Source organism: Somniosus microcephalus, chromosome 7 (assembly GCF_052327205.1).
Source record: "Somniosus microcephalus isolate GS21.2 chromosome 7, FLI_Smic_1.0, whole genome shotgun sequence".
Lineage (NCBI taxonomy): Eukaryota > Metazoa > Chordata > Chondrichthyes > Squaliformes > Somniosidae > Somniosus > Somniosus microcephalus.
The window spans coordinates 125,654,009-125,679,085 of NC_140993.1; positions in this window are offsets into that span (position 1 = coordinate 125,654,009).

A 25,077-nucleotide genomic window follows, 5' to 3' on the forward strand; every position below is an offset into this window, starting at 1 on the left:
CTTTGCGGGCACCGCATAACAATCCTGAGGTCTTCTGGAACCGCAAATGCTGCCATTCACTTAATGTGCAGTTGTTGTGCGACCATAGACAGCGAATCCTCAATGTCAATGCCCGCTATCCTGGCAGCAGCCACGATGCCTTCATCCTGTGCCAGACCAGTGTGCCAGCACTCTTTCAGCTTGCGGCTGGCTGGTCTGAGACAAGGGCTATCCGCTCTCCACCTGGTTCATGACTCCCCATTGCAACCCCAAAACTCCTGCCCAGCACTCATATAATGACAGCCATGCTGTCACCAGGAGTATCATCGACCATCGGGGTGCTCAAGCAATGGTTCCGCTGCCTTGACCACTCGGGAGAAGCCCTATAGTAATCGGCTGAGTAGGTGTCCCATTTTGTCATGGTCTGCTGCATGCTCCACAACTTGGCCATCATGAGGGCACAGCCCTTGCCAGCAGGGATTGTGGGACCACCTCAGGAGGAGGAAGAGGGAGAGGAGGCGGAGGACGAGGATGAGGGGGATGAGGAGGAGGAGGAGGAGGAGGAGGAGGAGCGAGGGAAGAGGCAGCCACTCAATCCGCCTTCTGGAAGGGCGGTCCATGACCACCTCATCAGACTGTGGTTCCAATAAATTAAACCCCAGATCCCTATTGCTCACCACATCCCCATCATTCCATCCCTGTCGCAGGCCATGTCACAGCGCAAAGATGAAATGAGAGACACCACAAAATCATCCAAAGCCAATTTATCAATAATCAGTGAACACATATTTACAACAACAATATTACCTATTCGCCCTTGTGTAATCCCTTATTGCCCCTCATTACAGTGCCTTTGCCTACTCTAGTGCTCCTACGAAGTGTAGGCCCAGTGGCTGCAGCACGACTGGTGGAAGGCTGCTGAGTGTCCATGCAGGAGACTTCAGATGGCCTTGCAGGATGCCCTCGACCAGCTCTGGGCCTGGAAGGCTCGGCAGTAGACTGCACCACCTCAGTATGCGCGGCAGCAGTCTGGGCTGGCTGGATGACAGGCAGCAACAAGGGCAATGGTGGAATGCCAGTGGTGGGAGCAGAAATGCTCTCATCTTGAGAGAGGACAGCAGATTCCGGCTCCACTGACCCACTGCCACTCCCCCGGGGCAGCACCTCAGCATCACTACCAATCTGCTGGAGCACAGATTGCTGGCCTGTTGCGACACCGTGAAAGCCCCGGTGGATGGTCGTCGACCCAGCCACGATGGCAGCAGTCAGACCTTGCATCAAGCTGAGACTGCATGAGTGCAGTCTGAGAATCCATGGCACCAAGCATCGACTGCATTACAGCACTAAGACGGTGCGTGGCTTCTGCCTGTGCTGCAATGGAAGCTGCAACATTGCCCATCACACGCGTCATGAGGTCTGGGTCGCCACGGTCTTACTGGGGGTCCACCATCCTCTGCACAGTGGAAATGATTGGCTTCAGGGTGTGCGCAGAGCTCTGTGTAATGTTGGACGTGGACTTCTCCATGCTCCTTACCATTGCTGAGAGGCTCTCGGGCACCCTTGCCATTGCACCTATCATCTCCGTGTGCATGCCCATCACCCTTCTCCCTTCTTCTAAAGGCCTCCCCATTGAGGTCCTTATCTGAGACCTGTGCAGCAGAACTCATGCGCGAACTCGCTGGCTCTCAAGCTACCCTTTTCCCCTGGCCTTGCTGCAGCCCGCTCATTCCTGGTGCATCACCCTGTGCAGATCCTGCTACTATACTAGCCTCTAAAGAACACTTAGTGCCAGTATCTGAGCTGGTGCCTGCGGGTGAGACATGCAGTGACACGGTGTGTTCTTTGTCCTCCTCTTCTTCTACCTCGCTCTCAATGGTACCCTTAGGGATAGTCTGCTTAGCTGCTTGCTCATTATCTGAAAGCATAAAGGCACAAGAGTCGAGTTAAGGTGAGGGGAGGCGGGGTAGGAAGGGAGACATGCATGCATACAGCATGATTAGCTGGAAAGTGGGAAATGCTTGTGGGGTGGCGGGGAAGTGGAATGTGAGAAAAAGGAGTAGGGATGAACATACCGTTGTTGTCCCCAAGGGGGTCAACGTTGCCGGTGGCCATGGCGTCCACCATCTGTCACTCAATGATTTGCAGCACTCGAGTCTCCAGCTCAGACAGTGGTTGGGTGTCAGCTTGTCCCCCGCCTGTGCGCTTCTGCTTCCCCCTGTTGTGAGCCACCTTGGCCTGCAAGAGAAAGGAAAGTGTGTGAGTGAGTGTGGAGCAATATGTTTGGGAGATGTGCCTGCCTTAGTTGAATAACTGGCATTGTGTGCAAGGTGTGAGATGAGGGTGTGAGTGCTGGTCGGTGGAGATAATTGGTGCGGTGAAATTTGGGCAGTGTGTGAAGACTGTGGTTCAGACGATGGTATGTAGCATTTGTTGAAGTATTGACTCACCCTGACCACCCGAGTGAGGCCATTAAATTTCTTCCTGCACTGTGTGTGGGTCCTGGGGACCACAGTGCTGCCTGAGACAGCGGCAAAACCAGCAATGAGAATGAGGTTCTGCAGCATGATTGAACCTCCCCTTTAAGAACTGGAAAGAGCCTGTGGCAATGATGACTAGCGATTAGACTGCACCTGAAATTGCTTAACGCTTTGAGTCTAATGCCACTGAGCTAGTCCATTAGCATTTGATTTAGCGCTCCCATCCTTTCTTTGAGTGATGACATTGAATTTTGCATGCAGCAAGATTCATTGGCGCCTGCCGCTAAATCTGAAACTTTACCAAAGTTAGTGCCCTCTCCTGGGCTATAATGAATTTCTCCCCCTTAGAGTGGTTTTCTTTTCTTCCTTGTCCACCCCTGGTACCACCACACTCTTCACCCTCTGAAACCAACACTCACACTACTTCACACTGCAGACTGATTAAAAGCCCCTAATACCTGACTTCACATCTCCTTTAATGCACAAAAACTGTCTTGCGCGACCCTCAATACATCTCCCTCCACTCTAATATCTTCACACCCCCACATCTCTCAATTCGCCTCTCTCATGACACTGATCGCGCACTCCCCGACTGCCAGCTTTACCCTTATTTAATTAGATCCTTGCGCATAAAATTTGTACTGTTAAAAAGATTGCAGAAATTTGTGTTTAATGTTGTAAATGTACCTAAATGCACTAAAATGCTAAACTTTTCCATGCAATAACAGAGCAACAATGGCATAAGTGCTGAAAAAATGCAAGGCTTATTATGTTTTTATATGTTACTCAGACACCTATAGGGGATGCTAGAGGGCAACTGTTGTACAATTAAATAATAACAGTAAAGTTAGTTGTTAAGACAGCCTGGAAAGAGCTGTGAAGTCACAGTCACAAGTATTATTAGTAAACAGACCAGAAAATCCAGCTTATATCGAATAGCTTCTGTCGAGACCACTTTCAGCCAACACATACATAAAATTACAATGAGTGCATTATTTCATGTTAAATGTGAAAATTATGCCATTTTGTTAGAGCTCAACCAACACTCTGCAAAGATCTAGAGCTATTTTTTTCAAGATATGAAAATACCACCAGTATACAAGTAAAAGTTCCATTAGCTTTTAGCATTTAAAAGCTCTTCTGTGAGACACTTAGCTCAGAAATGCATATACAAAACTAATGAGTTCATAATTCCAATAAATATTTTCCAATATACAGTATCAGGAATTCTGCTGTTGTGCCTCTGAGAGTTATAGATTTCTAAATTGCTATAACTTTTAACAACTGTAATAAAACAGCAATAAAACGTGTAACTTCAGGAACAAGTTTTATTAGACTAAGTGGAACTATAAACATTTGTAAATTTAGCCAAATGTAACAGGAACTCGTGAATGCCACAAACGCTGCTGGTGCAACTGCGGGCCGGAGTTAACGGCTGCCGAAAACAGTGGCACCGGGGACGAATTAACATTAGCCCAGCGCTAAACTCATCGTGCAACGCCGTCCTGGTGGCATTCATCCTAGCAGGAGGCCCAATGCTGCGTGGCCATAGCATCAATGCTGCAAGAACAGCCTGCTCTGAAAGCAAGGCTGTCATTTCAGAAAGCATTGTCGCTCTCTTAAAGGGAAACTGCCTTCTGAAAAATAAATTAACATTAAAAAGAATTCCCAAGTGGGAGTCTTCAGCTCTTAAAGCTGAATTCTCCTCCGCACCTAAAAAATGGAAAAGTGCTTCAGCACTAACACAAATAGCTAAGCAATCCAGGGAAGGGGCATCCAGGGTCTCGTATGTAGCGCTCCAGCTTTGTGTAGGGGGTCAACACTGCAAGAGAGGTCCTCTACCCACAGGGGCCTGGAGGCCCTCCAGAAAGAACGATGTGGGACCACATCACCGAGGCCATCACTGACAGCTGTGTCACCCCCATGACCTGGCTCCAGTGCCCAAAGAAGCTACATGACCTCAGATCAGTGGTCAAGGTCAGTGAAAGCATTTTCAAAAGCCGTCTCTTACCAACTGCACCACTAGCCTCACACACTTCTCAATGCATGACTCTCCACCTACCCACCCCCAATCACTCACCTACCAACAATCTGTACAAAACATGAGGTACACCTCCTATTCCTAGCTTCACCTCACCCCCTTGGAGGAGACAGTACAGGCCATTCTTGGCAGGGTCATGGCTGAGCCCTTGGCCATTGGCGAGGCTGAAAGGATACAAGATGCGGGTATCCTCGTACTTTATACTCCTTCTTGTATGCAGCTCTTGCTTTCACGCCCTCCCCTCACCACAACCCCGCCCTTGTGCCTTCCTCATTTCAAACACCCAGGAAATGCAGACTGCCCAGCCAATGGTTGACCAAGAAGAGGGAGAGGAGAGTGAAGAAGAAGAAGAAACACCGTCACTCGATTTCACACTCACAGCCACCAGCTCCTCAAGGTCGGCCAGCAAGTTCACCTGCAGACTTCCCCACTGAAAGTCAGCAGCATTCCACCAGCCATGCTGCAGCCACTGGGGTAGCACTGCGTGACATCAGTGGGATAGGCAAAGGCACACATAAGACAGTCACTAAGGGAATGCGTAAGGGTGATGAGTTGATTTCTTGATGTCATATTGGATGGATAGATGCATAGGGCTCGATTTTCCAAGCCCCGAGGAGGCGGATTTGGAGGCAGGAGTGGTGGGACAATTGCAGAATCGGGGGGCAGGAACCCATCCTGCCCCCAACCTGCCTCCGTACCAATATCCCAGGAGGCGGGGACCCGGCCCGTGCTGGGAGCCGCCTCCCCGAGGCGGGAAGGGGATTAGTGCCAATTAACTGCCTGTTAACAGAGAGTTAACAGGCAGTTTTTTGCCTAGTCCCTATTTTTAGCCCTGAAGTGTGGGCTTCCCGATGGCTCCAAACCGCGCCAAGTTAGAAAGGCGGACCGTGGGTCTGCAGGGGTTGGAGGGGTCGAGATGTCCATTGTGCAGGTGAGTGATGGGTGCATGTGTGCAGAGGTAAGTGTGTGAGGTGAGTGTAAAGTGTTTTAATAAGTTTTACTTACCTTTACTTTCTCCTGCAGGCTTCCTTCCTTCAGTTCTCGGGAGTCCCTCAGCTCACCGGCACAGAAAGCAGAATGGCTGCTGAACTGTCAAAAGCTGCAGCCTCTGCTTTCTGGTCTGGAGAGCTCTCTAACTGAGTCTGAGTAGAAGGACTCAAGTTAGAAGACAGATTGTCAGTGTTTGGCCGCTTCACAGAGCTGTCAAACGCTGATTGTTCATCTGTCAAAAGCTCTTGACAGACGAAATGTCAATCGCTGACGTCACCAGTAACCAGGTGTCCCTTAATTGGCCTGCTGAGCCCGCTGGGGGTCAATCAAGGGAAAATAGTGTGGGTTGGCCACAAGTTGATGGAGGTGGGACTACAACCCAAAAAGTGGGAGCCCCACCTCCAAAAGTTCCCCATTGACAAAATCCAGCCCATAAATGTAGGGTTCTCAAAATTCCCACATTCCCCAAAAGTTATGGATAAAGGGACCCTATATGGACAAGTTATTAAAAAGGATACCCAAAATGGCTTCTGAAACCTCGTGACCAAGGCCTGCAGGATTTTAAAAGCAAGGCCCTGCAGAAGGCAGGCCCTTTCAAATCCTGAAACGAAACCTAACATGCATGGAGCTGTGAAAGACTTTGTCCTTTTCTAAAACCAGACAGCTAGGTAAACACAGAATGTGCATTCTTCACCTTGGAACAGATCAAGTCAGGATGGACCTAATCCTGAGGCCATTAACCTTTTGCATAAATAATCGGTAACAGCTCACAGGTAGCTACCAAGCCAGGAAAGATGATTAAATTTCATAAATAACAAACAGCCAGGATATTGAAGCCATTAAACAAGGAGACAACTGTCCCAAAAGCCGTTAAAGTGAATGACTGTAATCACTTTAGATGAGCCCGCCAAATTTAGACAAAGAACTGACCTGATTTGGCGCGCAGATAAGGGGTGAAGAACCGGGTATAATTGTAGGCCCACTGGTAGCCAAGGTCTCTCGGCTCTTGCCTCTTGCCTCGTCGCTGGCTCTCTTCTTCCTCTCCTCCCTCTCCGCGCTGCTCGACACCGAAGACGCCCATTACAACACTGGGGGCCAAACGCAGGAGGAGAATGGAACCCAAAATTTGAACATGCACAGGACACACGGAGCCGCAAACGGGCAGACGAGACGAGATGAACGGCAAAACCGATAAGCAGAGAAGGGCAGCGAAAAAGAAGCATTGGGGATGAGCGGGCACACACCCCGGCCTAGTTATAAGCTGGCGTTTGAAGCATGGGTAGGAAAACCAAACTAACAATATAAACCGCCAACCGAGCCCTAACCGCAACAAAACCGTCGGCGACCAAACCACCACCAGAAGAACAACCATTCCTGCAAGGTGAAGTACCCAACAAAAGACTTTGGGCTAGATTTTCAGTTGCTTGCGCCAGCAGTTAGCGCCTTAAGAGAAGTGATTTCCGGGCGCTATGCGTGTAGCGCCCGGGCGCAGCGCAGTTTGCGCCCCACCCCAAATTAAGTTGCCCGTTAGCGCCGGCGCAAAGTTTAGCGCCCGCCCGGATGCGCGCGCAGAAAATGACGTCACATCCTCGTGCAACGCCCTTTGGCCGCCCCGATTGCAAACTTCAGTCGGACCGCCCCATTGTGCGGCGGGCGGCCGGAGCGTTTGGAAAAAGGAAGGCAACACAACCAGCGCGGGCCCCGGGGGGCGCTAATTAAAGGGAACGTCCTCTCCAGTATAAAGGCCATCCTTTTTTCTGAAAACAGTCTTGTGCAACGCATTTCTGGAGACACAACAAGGAGGATAGCTAACTGGTTTCAAGCAGCAAGAGCCAGGTATTTTTGGACTCAGGCAATAGCGCTGCAAGTGGCCATTTGGAAATTAGACTGTTTGCCAGGATTTGATGGGGGTTGCATGGGGTGCCAACGCGGAGCTGCAGCTCCATGTCCGTAGGGCTCGCAGACGCATTGTGAGAGGGGCAGCCCTGGCTAGAGGCAGAGGGGGCTACAGGCGTCGGCCACGTAGGCCTTACCCAGTCAGGCTATACCGCCAGCAGCGCTCCTACCTAAACATGAGTGCCGCGCGATGTGTTAAAAGGCTCCGATTCCGAAAGGGGGTGATTGCAGAGATCTGCCACCTGCTTCGCCGAGATCTGCGGCCAAAGCTCAGGTGCAGGACGTCTCTGTCGGTGGAAGTGAAGGTGACGGTGGCATTGAACTTCTATGCCACCGGCTCCTTCCAATACGCTGCTGGGGACATAGCAAACATCTCCCAGTACGGCGCGCATCGCTGCATCCGCCAGGTGACTGAAGCACTGTTCAGAAGGAGAAGCCAATTCATCTCCTTCCCCATGGCCCTGGAGAGCCAGCATCAGCGCGCATTGGGATTTTCCAGACTCGGGGAATTCCCCTTGGTGCAGGGCGCCATTGACTGTACGCATGTGGCTTTGCGGGCCCCTCTGGAGCATGGCGAGCAGTATCGCAACAGGAAGGGCTACCATTCTCTGAATGTGCAGCTGGTCTGTGACCACAAGCAGCGCATCATGGCAGTCAATGCCAGCTTCCCAGGCAGCAGCCACGATGCCTTTATCCTGCGGCAGAGTACTGTGCATGACATGTTCCAGGCACAGCCTCCCCCAAGAGGATGGCTACTCGGGGACAAAGGCTATCCTTTGTGCACCTGGCTCATGACCCCGCTCCGCGCGCCCAGGACCGCTGCTGAAGAGGCCTACAACGAGAGCCATCAAACCACCCGCAACATCATCGAGCTAACTATTGGGGTCCTCAAGCAGCGGTTCCGCTGCCTTGATCGCTCCGGAGGAGCTCTCCAGTATTCGCCGGACCGGGTCTCCCAATTTGTGGTGGTTTGCTGCATGCTACACAACCTGGCTATCCGCAGGACTCAGGCACTGCCACCTGACGTTGGACCAGCACCTCAGGAGGAGGAGCAGGAGGAGCATGAGGAGGAGGAGGAGGAGCAGGAGTACGTTCCCAGGAGGGAGCGACCAGGGCCAAGGGCCGCACGACGCCACCTTATTACACGGTACTTCTAAGCCCCCTGTCAGGGAATGGCCAGGGGCCATGAGGGAAGATGAATGCAGCCGCTCCGCAAGCCCTCAGCCGGCGAAGCCAACAAACACTAAGAAGAACAACCATGGAGACTGCATGAATAAAGATAATTTTTTATTAAACAAAAATGAAAAGCCCTTCCCACATGAATCCCCAAAAACAATAAACGGGCCCCACATAAAGCCCAACAAACGACTCACTCCCACAAACTGGGGAGGAGCCACTCCACCTTTATTGAAACCGGGCCTCAACGTCGGCCTAACGCAAAAAAAAAGCCCTCCAAAAGCACAACCATGGGCAAAATAAAGATGGCCACCGCCATATTAAAGGAAAGCTGGCCACACCCTCTACTGAGTGGCCCGCGAGGGTGAGACCTTGGCCAGCATTTTGCCTCCCCTGCCCTGCCTGCTGCTCCTTCGCAAGCTCTGCCCAGTGGCTGCTGCGAGGCTGGGGGAAGGCGCCTGAGGCTCAGATGCCCTTCCGCCAGATGCCGCTGGGGGGCGGCCTACACGGCGTTTGGGCCTCGAGGGGCCGTCTCCTGAGTGGCGCACCTGAGCCTGGCCACCATCAGCTGCAGCCGCTTGCCCTTGACGCCCCAGAGGGGGAATGGCGGCGACGGATGGCGCAATGTGGGCCAGCTGGCGTCTGGGATGCGCTGGCTGGTGCTGTGGCGCGGTGGCACTCGGCCGGGCCCGCACTGCAGGATCCGCAGCAATCAGCCGACGGCCGGCTTGCTGGGATGGTCCAGCGCGGCGCCTGCCCTGGCGATGCCTGCCTGAGACAGCGCGTGTGGCAGCAGTGAGTGGCCCTGTGGTCCTGGTGTGCGCGCGCATCACATCCGCCAGGGTCTTGACGGCATCAGTTAGCATGCGGCCAGTCGCGGCAGTTGCTGCCCCGAACTCGCGCACACTGGTCGCCAGCGACTCGATGGCCTCAGGCATGCGCCCCACCACGCTCATGAGCTCCGTGTGGCGCCGGTCCGAGTCGTCGGCCATCTGATCGAGCTTCCGCACCTCCTCCGAAGTGAAGGTGTCCGGACTGGAGTCGCGACTCTCCCGCTGGGGAGGAGGGGGCCGAACTAGGGGACCCTTGCCGCGTTGGTGACGGCGAGTGTGCCGAGCAGCAGCACTCCCCTCTGATCCTTCCCCCCTTTGGGGGGAAGGCCGCGGGCCACGCGCACGGCTGCTGGGTGGCTGGACGCCACTGGTCCCAGAAGCTGCATTGCCCTGCGACAGTTCCTCCAGGCACTCGTCCAGTGAGGAGGTGTCGAGCATTTCCTCCTCTCCTGCGGGACGTGACTGTTCCCCCGAAGGTCCGGCTTGCTCCTCCTCCTCCTCCTGGTTGGAGGTGCTGTCACTGGCAGCCTCAGGGTCCTGGTCGTCACCAGCTGAAAGCAGGAATGCACAAGAGTAGCTTCAGAGTGAGGAGACGGCGTCAGCGAGGGAGTTAGGACTGGTGGGATTCAGCGCATTGGTGGGACAGTGGCAAAGGAGGTAGCTCGGATGGGCCAGTGCGACGCGAGAGGGCCAAAAGGCGAGGTCCTTACCATTGCCGGGCAGTGGAGGGTCGGATACACCGCACGCTGTGGGGACAATCACACGTGCTCCCATGAGCACACACACGCGCTCCTCCAGCCGAGTGAGCTTCTGCAGCTTGGCGCGGCCACCCCTGGCACGGGCCTGGCGATTAAACGCTACTTTAGCCTGCAAGAGAAAGGACGGGCTGTAAGTGCGCAGTGAAGCCCTGATGTAGTGTGCACTGCCTCCCATGGTGGAATAGCTTGGACAGAGTGAAGCCCTGATGTAGTGTGCACTGCCTCCCATGGTGGAATAGCTTGGACAGAGTGAAGCCCTGATGTACTGTCCACTGCCTCCCATGGTGGAATAGCTTGGCCAAAGTGTAGAGTGCCGAATGGCCATTTGATGCTCATGACTGTCCCAATGCTGCTGGCTGAGGGCTGGCCAAAAGGACTTTCAGGTCCCTTTGCCCATCATGTCAGGTGTTCATGCAAGAATGAGGAGGAGACTGGAAAGGCTACTCACCCTCACAATCCTGGTCAGATCGTTGTATTTCTTACGGCATTGTGTGTGGGTCCTGGGGGCCTCGCCGGTGAACGTCACCCTCTGGGCGATCTGCTTCCAGGCTTTGGTGTAGTCGTGGTGGGTTGGATTCCTCCCACTGTCTGGAAACAAGATCTTGCGCCTCACCTCCAGAGCTGTGACCATTATGTCCAGATCACCCTCTGAGAAGCGCAGGGCACGCTGACGGGCCTTCTCTGGCGTTGCCATGACTCCCTGGGGCTGAGCAGTAGTGTTGAGGCCTCTTTGCAAGGCTGCAGTGTGCAGGGCGTGGCAGCAGACCAATTCGTCCCTTCCCCCTTTAAGAGCTGGTCGGCACCACGGGGTCTGCTGTCAGTGCAAAAATGACCGCACCCGTGCTGCGCCCCGCCTGGGCGCTATCCCTCTGGACCGCCGGCTTAGCGCCTAAAGAGAGTAGTGGAACGCCTCTTTTAGCGCTCCACCAACCTCTTAGGGCGAAGCCACTGAATTCCCGGCAACGGGGCGCTACTTTGGGGCGGGCGCTAACTTCGGGCGGGCGCTAAGGTTAGCGCCCCAAAACTGCCTATACTGAAAATCTAGCCCTTTACTCCCTATTTTTCTAACGAAGGAAAAGGAGGGTATTTTACACAGATGACTCCATTGCCGCGTCCTATGACCACATGACGACGGCAGGCCCCAAAGGACAACAAGAGCGAACCCCAAAACCACAACCGGCTTAATCGACAGGTTTCAAACTGTCAAGGAAACCCCATTGGTGAGCATGAATCCCTGGCCCCTCGTAGCTTAATCTAGTTAGGTATTGGGGGTGGGATAAGGGTAAGGGGATTTTTTATGTGTTTGTTCCCTCGATGTGCCGTGTGTTCCCCATTCCCAAATAAGTGTAATTTTATATGCCTGTAATTATTCTAGTAATTCTCAGTGTTGTGATTTTATTGTGCCTTTAATAAAAATTACGGTTTCTTGTACCAAACCAGTTGTCTACTCTATTTTCTGTATCGCCGCCTGGACTTAAGTCCAGTGTCTAGAACCCAGGGGTGTGGGAGCGATTCGAACCACTCAGAGACAGTCAGGGGCAGAGCTGACTGGGCACACGCCACCCCCTACATAAAGTTGGATTGGAAAGTTTGCTTTGTGGTGGCTTTTATTTCAGCATTGTGGCCAAGTGGACACTGTAAGCCTCGTTGTCCTATTCTCAGGCTTATAGTTCATTTTGACCCACGGATTACAAGGGAAATAATTAATGAATCACCTAAAAGCTCTTAAGTTAAATAAGGTCGTTTATTAAAGGAAAAGAAGAGAGAAAAGAAAACAAAAATGCTTATATATTTAAAAGGCAATACAATGCCCTTCTTAGCCTACCTGGCAATACAATGCCCTTCTTACTCTAATAATAATAATAATAATAATAATAATAATAATCAACTTTATTGTCATTGTTAGTGCACAAGTGCAGTACAATGAAATGTAAGCTTGCGGCTCCCGAGAGTGTACATTTTGATTAAGACATTTAACATTCATTTGACTTGTAACATAAACATAAACATAATAAAGTGCATTGGCAGATGTGCAGGCTTTCGAGTTTATTTGCAGAGTTCAGTAGGATGACAGCCCTGGGAAAGAAGCTGTTCCTAAATCTGGTCGTTCGGGTGCGAATGCATCTGTAGCATCTCCCAGATGGCAGGGGGGTGAGCAAACTGTGGCTGGGGTGCGTAGGGTCCTTGATGATGGTCAGTGACCTCCGTAAACAACGTTTCTGGTAGATGTTCTCAATGGTCGGTAGCCGGGTGCCGGTAACGCGTTGGGCAGTTTTGACTACCCGCTGCAGGGCTTTCCGGTCATAGGAGCTACAGCTGCCATACCACACTGTGATACAATTTGTCAGGATGCTCTCTATTGTGCAGTGGTAAAAGTTAGAGAGGATCAGGGGTGACAGGTTACATCCCTTCAGTCTCCTTAGGAAATATAGGCGCTGCTGGGCCTTCTTCACCAAAGAGGAGGTATTGAGGGACCAGGAGAGGTCTTCCGTGATGTGGACTCCGAGGAACTTAAAGCTGTCCACCCTTTCCACCACAGCCCCATTGATGTGGATGGGGGTGTGTCTTCCGCCTTTAGACTTCCTGAAGCCCACAATGATTTCCTTGGTTTTCTTGATGTTAAGGGCCAGGTTGTTATTGGCGCACCACTTCACGAGGTGCTGGACCTCCTCCCTGTAGGCTGACTCATCATTGTTGGTGATCTGGCCTACCACCGTGGTATCATCCGCAAACTTGATGATGGTGTTGGAACCATGAACAGCCACACAGTCGTGGGTGAAGAGGGAGTAGAGGAGGGGGCTCAGCACACAACCTTGTGGGGCCCCCGTGTTCAGGGTCAGCAATAAAGATACTCTAGCAATACAATGCCCAAATATGTTCTAAGTAAATGGTCACACGATCATTCCGAAGTGGCCAGCTCCTGTTGATTGCAGCTCTCTTCTTTTGACGATCGGTCGTGTTTGTTTCTTGTTGACTGCAACTCTCCTTCCGACCCCTTGACTGCAGTAAAGAAGTTATCTTAACAGCTTCTTTTATATCTTTTTCCTTTCAATGGTGGACAGGATGTTACATCGCCAAGGCCTCAATGACCTATCGATGACAGCCTTAGATCATGATAGCCAATAATATATTGCAGTTTTTGTTTAAAACATATAGTTAAACCCCGAATGATCTTAAACCTCCTTTTCAATAAATTTCCATCATGTGAAGACAACAGTAACAGTTGATTGGCTGGATAGCTCACACAAATCTCAACCGTCTAGCTGGCAAACTTTCTGATAAGGACTGTTTATTGAAGAGGCCCATTGAGTTCTGTGTTATCTCATCAAGGCCTAATTTCTCATTGTTTACACAGACATCTCCTTTAGCTACACAATGGGTTCAATTTTGCCATCGGGGGCGGGCTGGGGCGTGTCAGGTGGTTTTCGTGTCAGGACCCCGACTCCGATGTGAAGTGGGAAAAAAGTGCGATTTTGCCCTAATTAGGCACTTGATTTTCAGTGTGTGGAATCCCCTGGCCCAATGAGTCTTTTCATACATGTCATACACCTCTGATGACATCATCAATGCTGCTCGATTTAAGGCCTGCAAGCAGCCTTGCTTCTTCTGGAGGTTTTAAATTTTATGCCCATTGTTGTGATCGCTTCATTCAGCAACTATGTCCACCAGTAGGACAAAGTGTGTTCCAAGGTTTGATGAGGCCTCCCTCCAAACTCTGGTGGAGGGAGCAAGATCAAATAAGGAGGTGCTCTTCTCTTCCTCAGGGAGGAAAAAGCCTCCCCAGCAGACTAAAGCTGTGTGGCTGCAAATGGCCCAGGAGGTCAACTCAATCTCTATGTGCCGCAGAACCTGGCTGCAGTGCAGGAAGAGTTTTCATGACCTTCTCCGCACAGGAAAAGTGAGTATGACTTTCCCATTACCCTCAATCTGATCCCCATCACCTCTCCTCACCAGCACTCTGCTTTACCAACCTCTTCTTCCAAATCCCACTAGACACTTACATCCCTGCACCCTTACCCATTCCTTCTCTCTCTATGGTCACATTCACTTAACTATTCGACCATGTAGTCCTCACTCTCCCTATCACTGTGATGCAATGACAACAACTTACAACACACAGGGAGGGCCCTTTATCTCCTTCTAAGCATCTATGCTATGGATTCTCTACACTCACTCCTTCATTCTCACTCAAATTCCACTTGTGTCCCTCATTGCAGGAAAAGAGAGCCCACAATAAGAGGGAAAGAGCGAGGCAGGAGGAGGGCCACCCTCAGTAGCCCAGCTGACCACCTCTGAGGAGGCAGCCCCAGAAATCACCAGTGTCGAGGACGATGCGCAAGTGGGGGATGGACAGACGGGCGCATCACAGCAAGCAGGTGACAGAATAGTTCGGCATCTCTCATTGACATTGCATGAGTGACTGATAATGTTTCTGATGCTCTAACAGATTGACTTATGATCATCTGCACAATTCAATGTGCATGCAACCTTTACCTCACATCTCTAACTCTTTTACTCCTCCACAGGACCATCGACAGCCCCCGTCCCCACTGTCCAGGGGGAACAGCCTGAGCATCAAGACTCCTCAGAGGAAGCTGCAACCTCTGAGGGCGCAGCATCAACATAATTCAGCACACCCAATTCCAGCGCAGACACTCACACCTCGGTGGGACCTTCGCGAGATAGAGTAGTGTTGTCACTTGGTGTATCACAGCTCACAAGTGAGCATCAGGGATAGCTTGGCGCTCCTGTTGCTGCTGCTGCTGTTGGTGCTGCTGTTGTTCATGGTTCTGCTGCTGCCGCGGCTGGTCTTCATCCAAATCTGATGTCCAGGAGGAAAGGAAATAAATGGTTCCCATGCTTCTAGTATATGCCTCAGTTGAGGAAGGTCTCAGTCAAGGTGGGGAGAGGGGTTTCCCAGGAGGTCACACTGGAGATGGGTGTCAGGCTCCAAACTTCCACAACAATGGGTATGCCTGCTAAAAATTCCCCCAGACCTGAGACAACAAAGTTCGGCCACCTGCATATGATCATTGGTGAAAACTCCTTTTTAATGGTGGAGCTGCAGCTGTTAGTAAGCAATCCACTTGTTAGTAAGCAAGCCACCAGGATTAACTGGCGTGTTCCAGTGGAGACGTGCAGGATGGGGGAAATGTGTTAAAATCAGAAAGGCCTCTCAAAATGGGATTATAGAGGCAATTAACTGGTTGTTAAGGGCCTTAATGGCCTATTCCGCCTCTTGGAGGCGGGATGGATATGGGGTCTGAAACCCCGATTCTGGGAAAATTGCTTGGAGGTAGGCTGGAGGTGGGATTGGAGCCGCACGCCATTTTTTGTGATTTTAACACCTCAGACGCCTCCAATCCTGCCTCCTCAGGACTAGCAAAATCCAGCCCAATGTCTTTGTTCCTTCTTGATATTACCATCTGGTTTTGCTGTTTTGCCACAGCTCAGCAAATTTTAATGTCCAGCTTGAAAATTGTGTCAAAAAGGACTTTTCTTCCATATAACGCTGTAATGGTCAGTAACAGAGGGGAGGTAAGGTGTGGGAAAAATGTTGAAAGGGCATTTGGGGTTGAGGTCACTGGTACCACAGACGAATGATTCCATCACGGATATCCCAGCCAGAAAGGGGCTGTCTGGGTTGCATCCTTCCTTCAGCTTCCACCTCTTCTGCTTCTTCCTCTTCAGCATCTTCCTCTGCTGCATCTTTCTCTACCCTCTGCGAGAAGATGCTATAAATCTGAAATAAAAACAGGTCAAATAGCATCCCAACCTGAGACGTGAACTCTATTTCTTTCTCCAGGGATGCTGCTTGACCTGCTGAGTATTTCCAGGATTTTCTGTCTTCTCATAAGCTATCCTTTACCATCTGAGGCCTTGCAAGTATCCAGCAGCACTCCCTGCACACTTAATAATCTTTTATCATGTATTGCACCAAGCTACTACTTCAATAAAATAAAAAAAATCCAGCCCAAAAGCTTAAATACAAACTTACCTGACAGGTGTGTGTGTCCCTTTAAGAGGTGCTGTCAGTGTCTTTGTCAGTCTGCTGAATGCTTGGTTTTCTGAGCGAGCTTAGGACCCAGCGCTGAACTCAGCGCTAAGGTCAAAGTTCACTGAGGTGACGTTAAGTCGGCGTTGCACACCGAATGTCATCACCCTCTCTTCATTTACGTCTCCAGGGCCAGCGCTAAGGCCCTCACCAAAATGGCGACCGCCAAGTTCCGCACCAGAGAAAGGAGCTAGAGTGGCGGCCGCCATTTTTTGCCAGGACAGCAGCGGTAACTCGTGGTGGTAAGCAGTCCAATTTATTGGCCTATATCCGTTAGTACATATATTTTAAATAAATATATCCATATTTAACGTGGAATTGCTTACAATAACATAATTCTAAATTTGGGATGCGAAATTTGGCACCTTAGCGCCGGTAGTTAAGGGCGTTTTATAAAAAAAATGTCATCTGCCTCGCTTCTGCCCACTTCCAGCATGGCCCGTGCTGTTCGCCATCTTGGTGAGGGCTATAGCGCTGGTCCTGGAGATGTAAATGAAGAGAGGGTGACGCCATTCGATGTGGAGTACATGCGTGCACCAGCAGTATGCAGAGTAGGCAGCTCGTGACATCAGTCAGCGTGTAATGCTGATTTGATGCATGACCTGCCATTTTCGACGTCGCTCTCCATTCAATGCCCTTTCCTAAACATGCACAGCTAAACGTGCGTTCAGCAGCCTGAAAGACCCCCCCATCAGTGCTATTTATTGGCTGCCACATTTCCCACATTAAAACAGTGACTCCACTTCAAAAGTACTTCATTGACTGTAAAGTGCTTTGAGACATCCGGTGGTCATGAAAGGCGCTATGTAAATTCAAATCTTTTCTTTATTTAAAGGGATACGTCCAACTTGCAGGTAAGTTGCTTATTGCTCTTGTACTGGCTCTTGCAGAGTTTGTAGGAGTACTGGGTTGCTGGAAGACATTTAAATAGTTGTTAACGTGCGCAGTGAGTGATGCTGGATGTCGTGAAGGTGTTGGCTGCTACTGGAAGGCCCTAAGTGCCCCACTTGCTCCCAGTCATGGGGGCTCCAGTTGCACTCCGCCTCGCGCTGCAGCATGACAGGGGGAATGGAGCAGAGGCAGCAAAGAAGTCAAGCTGCTCACAGAGGGAGGAGGAGGAGGTGGAGGAGGGCTCTCAGCAGGAGGCCGTACCCACCTAGGGCCTTCAGGAAGCACTTCTCCTACCTGCATGTAAGCCAGGAGCAGTGTGTTTGGTGGCTCCACTTCACAAATGAGGTGGTCACAGAACTCTGCCACCTCTTGGAACCAGACCTGCAGCCTCAGAGCAGGGTGACGACAGCTCTGCCAGCAGCCCTCAAGGTGCCTATGGCCCTGAATTTTTTCACCAGCGGATTCTTCCCAGCTGGAACAGGTGACATAGCAAACATTTTGAAGTTTGCAGTCTATGGCTGCATCTGGCTTTGTGCTCTAGGAGACAGGAATTAATTGTCTTCTATCTAAATTGAGAGTAGTAGAAGGAGCGTGCACATGGCTTTGCCAGGAAAGTGGGCTTCCCCATGGTGCAGGGTGCCATTGACTGCATATATGTGGCTTTGCGAGCGCCGCATCTCAATGGTGAGATATTCCATAACTGAGAGTGGCTGCTAGGCGACAATGGCTATCTGTTCTACACCTAGCTGATGACACTCCTGCTGAATTCAGAATGCACCTCCCTTTTAAGAAGTGGAAACTACGTTTAAAACTGGAAGGTAGCTTTAACTAGAGCTCACCTCCCACAAACTTGGGCCCCTGCTGAGCACTCAGCCACTCAGCAGTGCATCAATAATTTTAAGTAGCAGGCAGCATGAATGTCGCGTGCTGCCTGTATTACTTTCAACAGGCACAGGCAGATGGAATATTGTGGTCCTCAGGTCCATTTTTGGGCCTTATCAAATTTATTGCCCCTGCTCCCTCTATAAATGTCTGAATTTAAATTTTGCTTGATCTCATAACCTTTACCCTAACCAACTTTGAAGTGGTTAAACCTGGCCTACCAGAAAAACACATGTTCCCTCTTATAATCACACTAATAGTAATACTGACAGCAAGGGGTAATCAGAAGTGAAATGTTTTATGTTTTCACCAATTTATTTGACAAACAAGATATTGCCCAGCGAATAACCAGAAATTGGCCTGACCACTGTGTTCTAAACTTTATTAATTTTATAAGGGGCTGTTTTCAATGAAGATTTGCTGGACTACAGCCTTCAGCATGCCAGAACTCCAGCTATACATCTGCATTACATTGACAGTGGAACAGGTTAAGATTTTAACATTTGTTTCATCTGCTTTGCATTTTGCTGCTGGATATCTTTGCATTCTTGTCTTTCTGCCAGTACTATTCCTTTGATTATAGTGTAAAAATGGCATAACATTGACAACAAAATAGTTTTAAATATACAAAAAATGGTACTAATTAATATGTAGCCATGTTAACTGGCTACTGCAAAATTCAGCTATTGGTGCCCATATTAATCACAATTTCTAATCTAACTTTAGCTTTTTCCTGACCACAAAAAAATATAAATTAATAAAGCTAACGAACCACCTTTTTACTTTAAATTCATATTATCCATCCATTTAATTTTCATCCATTTTCCCAGCTCCAGGGTTACCTTTTATCATTTCTTCAACTAGGCAGCGAAGAGATGCTTTTGTTCTGTTTCAATTCTTTTGAACCAACTCCTCAGCTACACAAGACCCCTTACAGGTTCAGTCACCTTCCAATGTCCCCTGTATCCATTTTCCTCTCAGTGTTTTCCCCAACAGCCTGACTGGAATCAGAAATTCACTGGAATTGAAAACACTTGTGTAATATAGCTAACAAGTGCATTCATATAAAATTACTTTAAGCAAGAGAATTAACAAGTTTATTTAACATGGAAAAACACTTTTGTTAAAAGAGTGGATCAGAGCAATTTCATAAAATGCATTACTGGTCACACAGCAATAATTTAGCTCCAATGCATGGGAAAATTAAGGAAGAATCAATTTAAAATAAATCTGGCTCCCAAAGACCAAGGGGGAAAAATTTGGTCCCTTAGCGCCTCCCATTAGCGCCAGCAGAAGACGCTAACGGGGTGCTAGAACATTATCGCTGGGGTGAGGCAAATCCAATGCCGCATGCCAAATCCCATGCCCCGCAGTGCTGCCGCTAAGAGTTATCACCATGAGCCTCAATGGCAGGTGGGTCGTGATGTCAGTGAGTGTGCAATGGTCACTGAGCATCTAATCTGCGAAATTGATTGTCGCCACCTACCTTAGCATATGGAGGAAACAGCGACAGGGAGAGCTGGTGTGAAGCAACAGGAAGCCAGCTCCAGGGATGTTATTTAAAGAGATCATCAGTAATGAGTCATAGCTGTAGGTTAGTGGAGTGTCAGTGCTTTCTTGTCAGTTTCACATAGCACATCAGTCTCATTCCGTTACTTCAACGTTATTTAGTATCAGGAGTGTTGTGGCAACTAAAAAGTAGCTACATTTATTCTTTAAAAATCAAACTGCTACACTTGGTTACATCAATGGGCACTGTACTGGCAGTCGACCTTACCCTCCAGGATCTACGGCAGAGGGTGCGGAGGCAGCAAGAAAGATTGGAATATGTGGCCAGAGGGAGGAGGAGGGCCATCAGGAATCTCAACAGAAGGCCTTATCCTCTGAGGATATTTTGAGAGCACTTCTCCTACCTCCAATTAAGCAAGGAGCAATGCATTAGAAGCCTCCGCTTCACCAAGGAGGTGGTCACAGAACTCTGCCACTTCCTGCAACCAGACATCCAGCCTCAGATCAGGTCAACCACGGCTCTCTCAGTGGCAGTCAAGGTCATCGTCACCCTCAATTTCTTCACCAGCCAATCCTTCCAGTCTGTAACAGGAGACATAGCTAACATCTCACAGTTCGCTGACCATCGCTGCATTTGTGAGGACACAGATGCTCTCTACAGTAGGAGAAGGGACTACATTTCCTTCCCCATCACCAGAGAGAAGCAGGACGAGCGTGCATATGGCTTTGCCAGGATAGGGGGATTCCTCGTGGTGCAGGGCGCCATTGACTGCCCCATGTGGCTTTGTGGGCACCGCATAACAATCCTGAGATCTTCCATAACCGCAAAGGCTACCAATCACTTAATGTGCAGTTGGTGTGCGACCACAGACAGCTAATCCTCAATGTCAATGCCCACTATCCTGGCAACAGCTATGATGCCTTCATCCTATGCCAGACCAGTGTGCCAGCACTCTTCCAGCCACCACATCAAGCTTGCGGCTGGCTGCTTGGAGACAAGGACTATCCGCTCTCCACCTGGCTCATGACTCCCCTCCACAGCCCCAACACTCCTGCCCAGCACTCATATAATGACAGCTATGTTGCCACCAGGAACATCATCGAGCAGACCATGGGGAGCTCAAGCAACGGTTCCGCTGCCTTGACCACTCGGGAGGAGCCCTCCAGTACTCGGTTGAGTGGGTGTCCCAGTTTGTGGTGGTCTGCTGCATGCTCCACAACTTGGCCATCATGAGGGCCCAGCCCGTGCCACAAGGGATTGTGGGATCACCTCAGGAGGAGGAAGAGGAGGACGAGGAGGTCAAGGAAGATGAGGAGGACGAGGAGGAGGAGGAGGAGGAGGAGGAGGAACAGGAGCGAGGGAGGAGGCAGCCACTCAATCGGCCTTCCAGAAGGGCAGTCCATGACCACCTCATCAGACTGCGGTTCGAATGAATTAAACCCCAGATCCCTATTGCTCACCACATCCCCATCATCCCATCCCTGTCGCAGGCCATATCACAGTACAAAGCTGAAATGAGACACATGACAAAAGAATCCAAACTGAATTAATAAATTTATCAAAAATCAGTGAACACATATTTACACCAAAAATATTAACTTTCACCCTTGTGCAATCCCTTCGTGCCTCTCGTTACTGTGGATCTAAAGATCACGTAGTGCCAGTATCTGAGCTGGTGCCTGCAAGTGAGAGATGCAAGGATGCGGTGTATTCGTCCTCCTCCTCTTTGCCCACCTTGCTCTCTATGGTGCCCTCAGGGGTAGGCTGCTCAGGTGCTTGCTCATTATCTGAAAACATAAAAGCACAAGAGTTGGGTTAAGGTGAGGGGGGGCAGGAAGGGAGAAATGCATGCATACAGCATGATTAGCTGAAAGTACGAAACGATTGTGGGGTGAGGGGGAAGTGGGATATGAGAAGCAGAAGTAGGGATGAACATAGCGTTGTTCTCCCCAAGGGGGTCAATGTCGCAGGTGACTATGGCACCCACCACCTGGCACCCAGTAATGTCCAGCACTCTATTCTCCAGCGCAGACAGTGGTTGGGTGTTGGCTTGTCACCTGCCTGTGTGCTCCTGCTCCCTCATGTTGTGGCCTGCAAGAGAAAGGAAAGTGTATTAGTGAGTGTGGAGCAATGGGTATGGATGATGTGCCTGCCATAATTGATTAGCTCTCATTGTACGCAAGAAGTGAGATGTGGGTGTGAGTGTTGGTAGGTAGGAATTGTTGGTGGGTGAGTGATGGGGGTCTGGTGCTTTGGGCAATGTGTGAAGAGTGTGGTTCAGATGGTGGTATGTATCATTTGTTTAAGCATTCACTCACCCTGACTATCCGAGTGAGGTTGTTAAATTTCTTCCTGCACTGTGTGTGGGCCCTGGGGGCTACAGTGCTGCCCGAGATGTGCTGTGTTACCGCCCTCCACATGGTGCAGAAGACTTGCGGCGAGGGCCTCCTGCCACTTGCCGGGTAGAGCACGGCCCTCCGTCTCTCCACAGCGAACACCAACACCTCCAATGCTTGATCGCAGAATCTGCGGGCTCTCTCCCTGGGGCATGGATCTGGCATGAGTAAAGCTGCTTCAGTCATCCGACTCTTTCTCCTTGACCTGCTGCCGCTTGCTGAAGCGGCTGCATAGCCAGCAATGCTGAGAATGAGGTGCTGCAGCATCAATGAACCTCCCCTTTAAGAACTGGAAAAAGCCTGTGGGAATCATGACATGCAATTAGACTGCACCTGATACTGGTCCACCCTTTGAGTGTAACACAAATGGGCTTGGGCTTTAAGACTTGAATTAGCACTCCAATCATTTATTTGAGCAGTGAGCATGAATTTTGCATGCAATCTAAAGCATTAGCGTCTGGCGCTAATTCTCCAACCTTTCTAATTTTACCGCCCATTCCTGGGCTATAATGAATTTCACCCCCCAAATGCTTTTCATTGAAATTCAATAAAGGTTATTTAAGTAATACTACAAAAAAAAACAAAGCTATTTTGCATCCTATCACATTGTGGAATGTCTGCACAAAAAAAATGAGGCTATAGATAAGTCAATAATTTGTGGTAATTTCATAGGATGAATCCGTATCATTCAGTCAAGGTGAGTCAACTGTATTGATTTTTTTTTAGCTTCTAGCAATTCATACTTAGCAGCTAATTTTGAAAAAAAGAGTTCAAATTTCTAAAACTTTATTCAGCACATGCGCAGTTAAACACGGAAACCCAGAAGTTGCTTTTGCCCTGCTACTCCACAAGCCTCGATACACCGGTACCTCGCTGACAGATTCGGCATTAAAATACATGTAGGGCATGAAGTTGCTGTACTTACCCACCAGTTACCCATAAACATGCCAGAAAATGATAGGGTGGGTGCGTTCAGGTGTAAGTGATTTTTTAATGGCGTGAAAAGCAATGTTCCCTTTAAGCTGTAGGCCGACGCTCTAGAGGTCCTACACAGCCGGTGAGCCAGCTTTTAAATTGAAAAAAACGCGCATGCACGGCATTTTGAATGGGCCGCCTAGCCCGTTAAAGTGGCCGTGCCGCATAAATAAATTACAGGGAACATTGCCGATAAAACTTAAGTACTACCAAACAATTTCTCTGGCCCTGAAAATTTAATTTTACACGTGTCGAGTCTCACTTCTTTAGAATTTAATTATTGTTTGAGATTTTAACAATGTTTAAAATTAAAATAATTTGTTAATACTTTTGCTTTCTATCTCTCCTATCTTACTCTCTCTCTCTTAACCCCATCTTTCTTTCCCTCTCTTATTTCGCTTTCTGTACATGATTTTACGTTAAATTAAATATTCTAATTTTGGTTTAGACTCTGCGAGGGGAAGTTTAACCCCCAAAAACGGGTGGATTTTGGTTGGGTGGGATGTTAAAATGTTAAAAATCTCAAACCCGAAATTGGCCTGCCTCCAGTTTTAATGGAGGCAGGGTGGTGGGTGACCAACCCACTCGCAGGAGGTGGGTCCCTCATATAAATATTATTATGAGGCTGTATGCCTCAGATTTAATCTCTATTTTAAATGTAACCTTGGCCGACCTCGGGAAACCAGGCAGCTAAAGGGAAGCGAGGACTGCTGGGTGCAGCAGGTAAGTGACTTTCCACTTACCTGCTGGATCCAGCTTACCTGCTTCCACCACCTCCCCCCTGCCATCAGAAACTCCCTTGAGCCATGATCTCCCCACCGAGCCATGATCTCCCACCTTCTCTCCGGTCTTTCTGATCCCTCCCTCCTCTGCTCTCCAAGGTTGTGGCCTCCGATCTCCCCCTGATCCTTCCGATCTCCTTCGATGCCTCTGATCTCCCTTCTGGCCCCCAATCTCTCCCCACCAACGCCTACGAGATAATATTGGGGCCTGCGTGTCTCAGTGAGGATTCTTCAATCTGATTGGTTGAAGAGACACGCTGTTGCTTGTCCTGTTCACATAAGCCACAGATCCCCTGTAGAGGGCGCTGTGCTGAAATGGTTCTCTAGTAACATTAGCTGCCGCTCAAAAGCACACGAATAGTCTGTGGGCAGCTGTAAGTGCAATGAATGGTGAGCAACATATCTTTGTCACTCACCACAAAATCCGGGCCAATGTGTATAAAAATTGAGATAAAATTTAGGTTGAGTGTTTTATTTATGAAAAAAAGAAAGGCTGTATATGTGTCTTTCTGTACAAGAGTAAGAAAAAAATGTTGAATTTCGAAGCTAACATACTATTCACCTTTGTTTTGTTGCTAATTAGGGAATGTAATTGTTAATTCCTTGCACATGTGTAACAGGAATCCTAATTATGGTCAGCTATGAGACAGAGAGAAAGAGACAAAGAAAGCGAGGTTCAGTATCTCCTAGAAACTTGCGCTGAAACAACAGAAGCAGTATGGCTTACTGTCGATTTTCAGAACAAAGATTGAGGAAATTTGGACATTACTCCATTTTTTTTACACAACACATGTGCCTGCCATAATTGATTAGCTCTCATTGTACGCAAGAAGTGAGATGTGGGTGTGAGTGTTGGTAGGTAGGAATTGTTGGTGGGTGAGTGATGGGGGTCTGGTGCTTTGGGCAATGTGTGAAGAGTGTGGTTCAGATGGTGGTATGTATCATTTGTTTAAGCATTCACTCACCCTGACTATCCGAGTGAGGTTGTTAAATTTCTTCCTGCACTGTGTGTGGGCCCTGGGGGCTACAGTGCTGCCCGAGATGTGCTGTGTTACCGCCCTCCACATGGTGCAGAAGACTTGCGGCGAGGGCCTCCTGCCACTTGCCGGGTAGAGCACGGCCCTCCGTCTCTCCACAGCGAACACCAACACCTCCAATGCTTGATCGCAGAATCTGCGGGCTCTCTCCCTGGGGCATGGATCTGGCATGAGTAAAGCTGCTTCAGTCATCCGACTCTTTCTCCTTGACCTGCTGCCGCTTGCTGAAGCGGCTGCATAGCCAGCAATGCTGAGAATGAGGTGCTGCAGCATCAATGAACCTCCCCTTTAAGAACTGGAAAAAGCCTGTGGGAATCATGACATGCAATTAGACTGCACCTGATACTGGTCCACCCTTTGAGTGTAACACAAATGGGCTTGGGCTTTAAGACTTGAATT